Raw genomic sequence first — 9,678 nt, 5'->3', positions numbered from 1 at the left:
GACATCCACATATGTGCAGAAGAAGGATGTTTATCCTACAGACAGGTTGCGGAACACTAGAGGCACAGGTGACATGTCCTTGAAAAAAGGACAGACCACACACCTTGCCATGAAGGGGTACATGTCAAGTCTGCTCACACATACATTGGGACTACGCAGATATGTCCTTGTCTCGCAAGTCCGTGTTCGATGCATACATACACACCTTACGTCTGATTCCACATGTGGCCTGGTGTGCGTAATTGTGTGCCATGCCCATCTACACACAGACACATGTTGGATGCAGCAACTGCAGATGCATGAGACGGAACACCAACAGCAAGTTCATGGGAACACATGACACACACATGACATAGTCACATCGTGCAACGCCGGTAGTCACATGTCAGGTGTAATTATCCATGTACCTGGCATCAGGGGACAGTTGCGGGTGTTGGTGACGCATTGCTCAACAAGCCTGTACTACATGCACACATGTCAAAGGAGTGAAGGGGATGTGTGGCACATAGTGCACCATCACACATGACATGTGTACACAGCTCATCACACATCTGTGTTGAGGTATCGGGGTAAAGAGGACATGGTTAAAATGTGATGCGGTAAGAATTGTGGTGGGTTGACAAGTTTGCGAGGTGAATGACTGTTTATAAGGTTGAGGGTGAGGGTAGGTTAACTCGTTAGTAAAAGCAAGTAATGTTTTAACAGAGAGGTAGAGGAGAAAGATGTTGGGGGCTTCGTTGCTCGTTAATGAAAATTAATGGTGTTGGAAATAGGAATTGTATACATCTAAATTGCCAGAACCACCCAGGCATCAAATGTGACGGTTACAGAAAGTTGTTAAGCACAAAGAAGATAAGCATAATATTTGAAACTTTGTTTTTAAGGGACTTGAAGTGCACTAAAATTTCTATTGTGGATTGTTATATTGTTTTTGATTATGTAATAATTGTATTCTACTAAAATATGTTTTTCATTGATATTTTTAGTTACCCCTGACGAAGGGCTGAAATTGCCCGAAATGCATTGGGTTAATAAAATACTGCCATGATGAAGTTATGCGTCTGTACTTGTTCTTGGAATAAGGTCCGTATGGACAAACCTGAACATGAGAAAACTTAGGAAACTGGCATGATTTCGGACGTGTGGAACTAAAACAGAAGGATTTAAGAATTGAGAGAAATAAATGAAGAGTTTGAAAATGGAGACGAAAATTGTATATACAGGTTGAATAGCGCAAGCCGCATTCTGCTGTGCCATTGGTGCTGGGGCAGAACGCTGCCCCAGCAAACTTGTATTTAATACCCGGGTGCCACCAGGGCAAGGCACCACACCAAGTGAGCACGCAACATCGAATTAATTCGTGTACAAATTATGATGAACTTGGAACTTCAGGTGTGCATCCCCTGCCACAAATGTATCTTCATAATATTGCCCAAAAGAGGGTTTGCACCCAATGACAAGGACGAATGTTTAAAAATAAGTGCTATTTCCACACGCACGACTTAAGATCACCTTCATCAAGCAACGTTTTAAGAGGAGATCGAGAATGGGGTTTTGTTGAAATACATCAATGAGATTTGTCAGGGCATTTATTTAAATGATAACGATCCGACTAAAAAAAGCGTGCGCACATGTTTACCTTTTAAATTTAGTTGTTTTTCGTTACAGTGCATTATGGGAAAGGGAGTTATTAGGCTAGAAGGGTGGGACATTAGAGGAGGAGAGTCAACTAGTTGGTTAATTAGGTATGAGTCATGAAGGAGGAGTCTCGTCACGTGAGTGTTTAAATAGCGGGTGAGGTTAACACATGCAAAACATTTCGGTTTGAACAGCGAGTTGAAAAAGAATATGTTTTCGAACACAGGCAGGTATGTAGAATGGCATAGTGTTTGGTTTGACTTTTGCAATATTGGGGGAGTAGCGGGGAGTTAGTGTGGATGGTGATGGGAGAGTGAGGGGTATAAGGAAAATGGAAGGATTGGGAGTTACGTAGTGTGAGGTTAAGAAACAGTTTGAGTCGTAGGGTTGCAAGCGGTAGGTTAGAACATTGAAGTGGGGTGGGTTATGAAGTCATGCGTAAGAGTGAGGATGGGGAATGATTGTGTTGAGGTATCGGGGTAAAGAACACATGGTTAAAATGTGATGCGGTAAGAATTGTGGTGGGTTGACAAGTTTGCGAGGTGAATGACTGTTTATAAGGTTGAGGGTGAGGGTAGGTTAACTCGTTAGTAAAAGCAAGTAATGTTTTAACAGAGAGGTAGAGGAGAAAGATGTTGGGGGCTTCGTTGCTCGTTAATGAAAATTAATGGTGTTGGAAATAGGAATTGTATACATCTAAATTGCCAGAACCACCCAGGCATCAAATGTGACGGTTACAGAAAGTTGTTAAGCACAAAGAAGATAAGCATAATATTTGAAACTTTGTTTTTAAGGGACTTGAAGTGCACTAAAATTTCTATTGTGGATTGTTATATTGTTTTTGATTATGTAATAATTGTATTCTACTAAAATATGTTTTTCATTGATATTTTTAGTTACCCCTGACGAAGGGCTGAAATTGCCCGAAATGCATTGGGTTAATAAAATACTGCCATGATGAAGTTATGCGTCTGTACTTGTTCTTGGAATAAGGTCCGTATGGACAAACCTGAACATGAGAAAACTTAGGAAACTGGCATGATTTCGGACGTGTGGAACTAAAACAGAAGGATTTAAGAATTGAGAGAAATAAATGAAGAGTTTGAAAATGGAGACGAAAATTGTATATACAGGTTGAATAGCGCAAGCCGCATTCTGCTGTGCCATTGGTGCTGGGGCAGAACGCTGCCCCAGCAAACTTGTATTTAATACCCGGGTGCCACCAGGGCAAGGCACCACACCAAGTGAGCACGCAACATCGAATTAATTCGTGTACAAATTATGATGAACTTGGAACTTCAGGTGTGCATCCCCTGCCACAAATGTATCTTCATAATATTGCCCAAAAGAGGGTTTGCACCCAATGACAAGGACGAATGTTTAAAAATAAGTGCTATTTCCACACGCACGACTTAAGATCACCTTCATCAAGCAACGTTTTAAGAGGAGATCGAGAATGGGGTTTTGTTGAAATACATCAATGAGATTTGTCAGGGCATTTATTTAAATGATAACGATCCGACTAAAAAAAGCGTGCGCACATGTTTACCTTTTAAATTTAGTTGTTTTTCGTTACAGTGCATTATGGGAAAGGGAGTTATTAGGCTAGAAGGGTGGGACATTAGAGGAGGAGAGTCAACTAGTTGGTTAATTAGGTATGAGTCATGAAGGAGGAGTCTCGTCACGTGAGTGTTTAAATAGCGGGTGAGGTTAACACATGCAAAACATTTCGGTTTGAACAGCGAGTTGAAAAAGAATATGTTTTCGAACACAGGCAGGTATGTAGAATGGCATAGTGTTTGGTTTGACTTTTGCAATATTGGGGGAGTAGCGGGGAGTTAGTGTGGATGGTGATGGGAGAGTGAGGGGTATAAGGAAAATGGAAGGATTGGGAGTTACGTAGTGTGAGGTTAAGAAACAGTTTGAGTCGTAGGGTTGCAAGCGGTAGGTTAGAACATTGAAGTGGGGTGGGTTATGAAGTCATGCGTAAGAGTGAGGATGGGGAATGATTGTGTTGAGGTATCGGGGTAAAGAGCACATGGTTAAAATGTGATGCGGTAAGAATTGTGGTGGGTTGACAAGTTTGCGAGGTGAATGACTGTTTATAAGGTTGAGGGTGAGGGTAGGTTAACTCGTTAGTAAAAGCAAGTAATGTTTTAACAGAGAGGTAGAGGAGAAAGATGTTGGGGGCTTCGTTGCTCGTTAATGAAAATTAATGGTGTTGGAAATAGGAATTGTATACATCTAAATTGCCAGAACCACCCAGGCATCAAATGTGACGGTTACAGAAAGTTGTTAAGCACAAAGAAGATAAGCATAATATTTGAAACTTTGTTTTTAAGGGACTTGAAGTGCACTAAAATTTCTATTGTGGATTGTTATATTGTTTTTGATTATGTAATAATTGTATTCTACTAAAATATGTTTTTCATTGATATTTTTAGTTACCCCTGACGAAGGGCTGAAATTGCCCGAAATGCATTGGGTTAATAAAATACTGCCATGATGAAGTTATGCGTCTGTACTTGTTCTTGGAATAAGGTCCGTATGGACAAACCTGAACATGAGAAAACTTAGGAAACTGGCATGATTTCGGACGTGTGGAACTAAAACAGAAGGATTTAAGAATTGAGAGAAATAAATGAAGAGTTTGAAAATGGAGACGAAAATTGTATATACAGGTTGAATAGCGCAAGCCGCATTCTGCTGTGCCATTGGTGCTGGGGCAGAACGCTGCCCCAGCAAACTTGTATTTAATACCCGGGTGCCACCAGGGCAAGGCACCACACCAAGTGAGCACGCAACATCGAATTAATTCGTGTACAAATTATGATGAACTTGGAACTTCAGGTGTGCATCCCCTGCCACAAATGTATCTTCATAATATTGCCCAAAAGAGGGTTTGCACCCAATGACAAGGACGAATGTTTAAAAATAAGTGCTATTTCCACACGCACGACTTAAGATCACCTTCATCAAGCAACGTTTTAAGAGGAGATCGAGAATGGGGTTTTGTTGAAATACATCAATGAGATTTGTCAGGGCATTTATTTAAATGATAACGATCCGACTAAAAAAAGCGTGCGCACATGTTTACCTTTTAAATTTAGTTGTTTTTCGTTACAGTGCATTATGGGAAAGGGAGTTATTAGGCTAGAAGGGTGGGACATTAGAGGAGGAGAGTCAACTAGTTGGTTAATTAGGTATGAGTCATGAAGGAGGAGTCTCGTCACGTGAGTGTTTAAATAGCGGGTGAGGTTAACACATGCAAAACATTTCGGTTTGAACAGCGAGTTGAAAAAGAATATGTTTTCGAACACAGGCAGGTATGTAGAATGGCATAGTGTTTGGTTTGACTTTTGCAATATTGGGGGAGTAGCGGGGAGTTAGTGTGGATGGTGATGGGAGAGTGAGGGGTATAAGGAAAATGGAAGGATTGGGAGTTACGTAGTGTGAGGTTAAGAAACAGTTTGAGTCGTAGGGTTGCAAGCGGTAGGTTAGAACATTGAAGTGGGGTGGGTTATGAAGTCATGCGTAAGAGTGAGGATGGGGAATGATTGTGTTGAGGTATCGGGGTAAAGAGCACATGGTTAAAATGTGATGCGGTAAGAATTGTGGTGGGTTGACAAGTTTGCGAGGTGAATGACTGTTTATAAGGTTGAGGGTGAGGGTAGGTTAACTCGTTAGTAAAAGCAAGTAATGTTTTAACAGAGAGGTAGAGGAGAAAGATGTTGGGGGCTTCGTTGCTCGTTAATGAAAATTAATGGTGTTGGAAATAGGAATTGTATACATCTAAATTGCCAGAACCACCCAGGCATCAAATGTGACGGTTACAGAAAGTTGTTAAGCACAAAGAAGATAAGCATAATATTTGAAACTTTGTTTTTAAGGGACTTGAAGTGCACTAAAATTTCTATTGTGGATTGTTATATTGTTTTTGATTATGTAATAATTGTATTCTACTAAAATATGTTTTTCATTGATATTTTTAGTTACCCCTGACGAAGGGCTGAAATTGCCCGAAATGCATTGGGTTAATAAAATACTGCCATGATGAAGTTATGCGTCTGTACTTGTTCTTGGAATAAGGTCCGTATGGACAAACCTGAACATGAGAAAACTTAGGAAACTGGCATGATTTCGGACGTGTGGAACTAAAACAGAAGGATTTAAGAATTGAGAGAAATAAATGAAGAGTTTGAAAATGGAGACGAAAATTGTATATACAGGTTGAATAGCGCAAGCCGCATTCTGCTGTGCCATTGGTGCTGGGGCAGAACGCTGCCCCAGCAAACTTGTATTTAATGTGCGTAATTGTGTGCCATGCCCATCTACACACAGACACATGTTGGATGCAGCAACTGCAGATGCATGAGACGGAACACCAACAGCAAGTTCATGGGAACACATGACACACACATGACATAGTCACATCGTGCAACGCCGGTAGTCACATGTCAGGTGTAATTATCCATGTACCTGGCATCAGGGGACAGTTGCGGGTGTTGGTGACGCATTGCTCAACAAGCCTGTACTACATGCACACATGTCAAAGGAGTGAAGGGGATGTGTGGCACATAGTGCACCATCACACATGACATGTGTACACAGCTCATCACACATCTATTGGGTCCAAACATGAGGAGATATGTGCCACTTCACAGCCTGACACACCTATGTCCGAGACATGTAGGACTGCACTGACAATGCCTTGATGTCCAGCCTTGGCCAAGTATGACAGCACAATTCCTTTCTGTGTGCCGCATGTCACCAGTGTAAGGTGTGAAACGCACCGTACATATGCTCTGAGGGCGTGTGTGGGGTCCCTATCACTATGGGACTGCTGCCGTAGGCGTACACCATAGTAATACGGACCGTACACACGTGTGTAGGGTCCCTATCACTATGGGAGTGCTGCCGTAGGCGTACGCCATAGTAATACGGACCGTACACGCGTGTGTAGGGTCCCTATCACTATGGGAGTGCTGCTGTAGGCGTACGCCATAGTAATACGGACCGTACACGCCTGTGTAGGGTCCCTATCACTATGGGATTGCTGCCGTAGGCGTACGCCATAGTAATACGGACCGTACACGCGTGTGTAGGGTCCATATCACTATGGGACTGCTACCGTAGGCGTACGCCATAGTAATACGGACCGTACATGCGTGTGTAGGGTCCCTATCACTATGGGAGTGCTGCCGTAGGCGTACGCCATAGTAATACGGACCGTATACGCGTGTGTATGGTCAGTATCACTATGGCGTACGCCTACGGCAGCACTCCCATAGTGATAGAGACCATACACACGCGTGTACGGTCCGTATTACTATGGCGTACGCCTACGGCAGCACTCCCATAGTGATAGGGACCCTACACACGCGTGTACGGTCCGTATTACTATGGCGACGCCTACGGCAGCACTCCCATAGTGATAGGGAGCCTACACACGCGTGTACGGACCGTATCACTGGAGTAGTGGTGCCCTAGGGCCGTGGAACGCACCGTACCTGTGTGTGAATAGTGATATTACATAGGAGACACATGAGGGACAAGTATAAGGGCCTAAATGCATGCTGGTTGTCATGGATACCGAGTTTTCATTTCAAATTTTTTCATCAGGTGGCCAGCAAAAGTCGGTTGGAGACAATATACTATGCTGCAAAGTGGTTGTTGACTTGACATCATGCTCAATTTTGAAATCATGCAAAGGCACACACTGGGGTAGGTTTAAAGGGATTGGAGGAAACGTAGGATGCAAATGTGACTGACCAATCACCCTGTACTCCTGTAAATGAAACAGGCCAGCAAGGCAAATATAAGGCAGCCAGGCCCCATGAGAGAGCACTTGCCTGCACAACCTTTCATTCCACACCACTGCTGCTGCTCGTGATTCCTCAGTCACCATGTCCAGGTCTGTGGAGAGGGCCCAGCCATTCACACAGGAGGAGAACATTGCCCTGCTGGATGTGATCCTCCCACAGTACCCCATGCTGTATGGTCGACCAGGGGAGCAGGTGAGTGCTGACTCCACTAGCTTAGACTGTGCCCCTTTTTTGTGACTGTCACTTCTGGCATTGTGTCCAGGTGTGACAGACATGCTATGTACTTTAGAGTGGGTCCCAGGGGGGGGAATGCCTCATGTCTCCCATGCAGAGCATGCTGTGGTGCATGTCTGCACTCCTCACTTGCATAGTGCTTACTGTGACAATCACTGCATGGTGCATGCCACATTCTGCCTGGCTAATCCTCTTGGGAATGTTGTTTCTACAGTCCTGATGTGATTCTGTGGTCCCCCCAGTGTGACAGGTGACTGTACCCACAGATGTGTGTGAGTTGAGTGTACCTGTGGTGAGAGTGTCCAAATGATGTGTTTGTCCCCTGGACATTGGTGTGTGTGTAAGTCCCCTGTCATGTGGGTGAGTGTATATGTGGAGTGTTGCACTCCAGCTGCATGAGGGATGGATATACCTTACCCATCTGATGTGAGCAGGGAGCAGTGCTGTGTGTCTGCCGTGCTGAGCCAGCCCCACACCTGTGACACCCCCCAGTCAAGTGGCCCATGTGCAGAGTAAGGTTTGTACCCACAGATGCCAATGGCAGGTGATTTTCCTGTGCCTGTGTGTGTCTGTGTACCCTGCTGAGGTTGCGTCAGTGGCCTGGGGCATGTGACTGCTTTGAGGTGCTGTACATAATCCTGGTGAAGCTTGTGATGCACAGTGTGAGCCGGGATCAGTGATTGTGTTGCACCCCTCATTCCACCTGTGTACTTTCAATGCCACGTAGTGCATTTGGCCTTCCCCAGAGCATAATGTCCCTATGACAAAGCTGCAATGAGTTTGCTGCATACTATGCCCTGTTCAAAGCAGCCAAATTGTTTTAATGTGTGTCTCTGTGACATGTAGCAGGTGTATTGATGTTGTCTTACTTTTTCATCCTCACAGGTAGGCGCCTATGCCAAGGGGGAGATTTGGAAGCAAGCCGTCAGTGCCGTGAGGTCGGTGGAGGATCGGAAGCGGCGCCTGGCCCAGGTGAGGAAACGCTGGCAGGATATCCGGTGCTGGACCAGGAGGATCGCCCGGGTCCTGCTGGGGGACTCACCAGAGAGCAACAAGAACCGTGGGCGCTAGCGCCTGACCCACATCATGAAGCGTGTGCTGGCGGTGGTCTTCCCTGACTTGGATAGGCGCTTACAGGAGAAGCAGCAGCAGGAAGGGGGTAGGTACATGTGTGTTTGTTGTGTGTCACCAGCTTTTGGAAGTGCGCAGTTGCATGAATACACTGCCAGGGTTTATATGTGCAGTGCATATCCTGTTCCCCAAAGTAAACCGGTGCTGTTCTTCCTCCCTTCCCCTCCTTGACATGTGTTCCCTGGTCTGTGTGTAGTCACTCTTGCACAAGGTTATCTAGCCTGCCAGTTTATCCAAGTGCCCAATGCTTGCAGCATCATGTGTGGGGGTGGTGTGTAACATGTTTTGGGACCTTGCCTGTGCCCTGTCCAGTTCAGTCATTGGGGGGTCTATGTTAGTTGGCACTGATGCTGAGTCCCGACATAGGAGTGTGTCTTAAAAGTGTACTGCCTTACAGCATGCATGACCAATGTTGTGCCCTCAGACAAGATGTGCTTGAGTGTGAGATGTGCATAGTGCAGGGACGGTGGCTTCTGTTGCAGTCATATCCATCCAGGACCACGGAGGAGTGTGGCCACTACAGTCCCCTGGGGCACCTTTTCCTAGGTATCATGTGTGTCAGCCAACAATGTGGAGATTCTCTGTGTCTTCAGCATAGGTTGCGCTCTGTGGCATTGTACCCTGGCCTAATTAGTATTTACGTTCAGTGTCCTACATGTGTCCACTGTACAGGGTGATCCAATTTGGCTTGTGCATACTCACAGTGGCCGGTGCCTGTCTGTTTTGGTACAACTATCTGATGATAGTTGTTTGTCAATTATATGTGTGCACAGGCGCACGAGGGTTAGTTCGTGTACATTCAGGATTAATTGAAGGGCATTTTAGTAATCCCCGAGTAAGAGGTGTAAGT

At 44.8% G+C, this 9,678-nt stretch overlaps 1 long non-coding RNA gene across 2 annotated transcripts; it reads left to right on the top strand.

Annotated features, from left to right (window-relative positions):
* Positions 1–616: 616 nt before the first annotated feature.
* LOC146808629 (uncharacterized) lies at positions 617–5,844 on the top strand. 2 transcript variants are annotated; one of them, XR_014968016.1, is made up of 3 exons: positions 617–1,868; positions 2,535–3,416; positions 4,083–5,844. It is a non-coding gene; the product is annotated as an uncharacterized LOC146808629 (long non-coding RNA). The 2 variants fall into 2 exon arrangements; XR_014968017.1 differs by having other exon boundaries at positions 2,535–4,964; positions 5,631–5,844.
* Positions 5,845–9,678: the final 3,834 nt, after the last annotated feature.

The sequence above is a fragment of the Triturus cristatus genome, chromosome 8, assembly GCF_964204655.1.
Source record: "Triturus cristatus chromosome 8, aTriCri1.1, whole genome shotgun sequence".
Lineage (NCBI taxonomy): Eukaryota > Metazoa > Chordata > Amphibia > Caudata > Salamandridae > Triturus > Triturus cristatus.
This window is presented reverse-complemented; position numbering and strand designations above follow the sequence as displayed.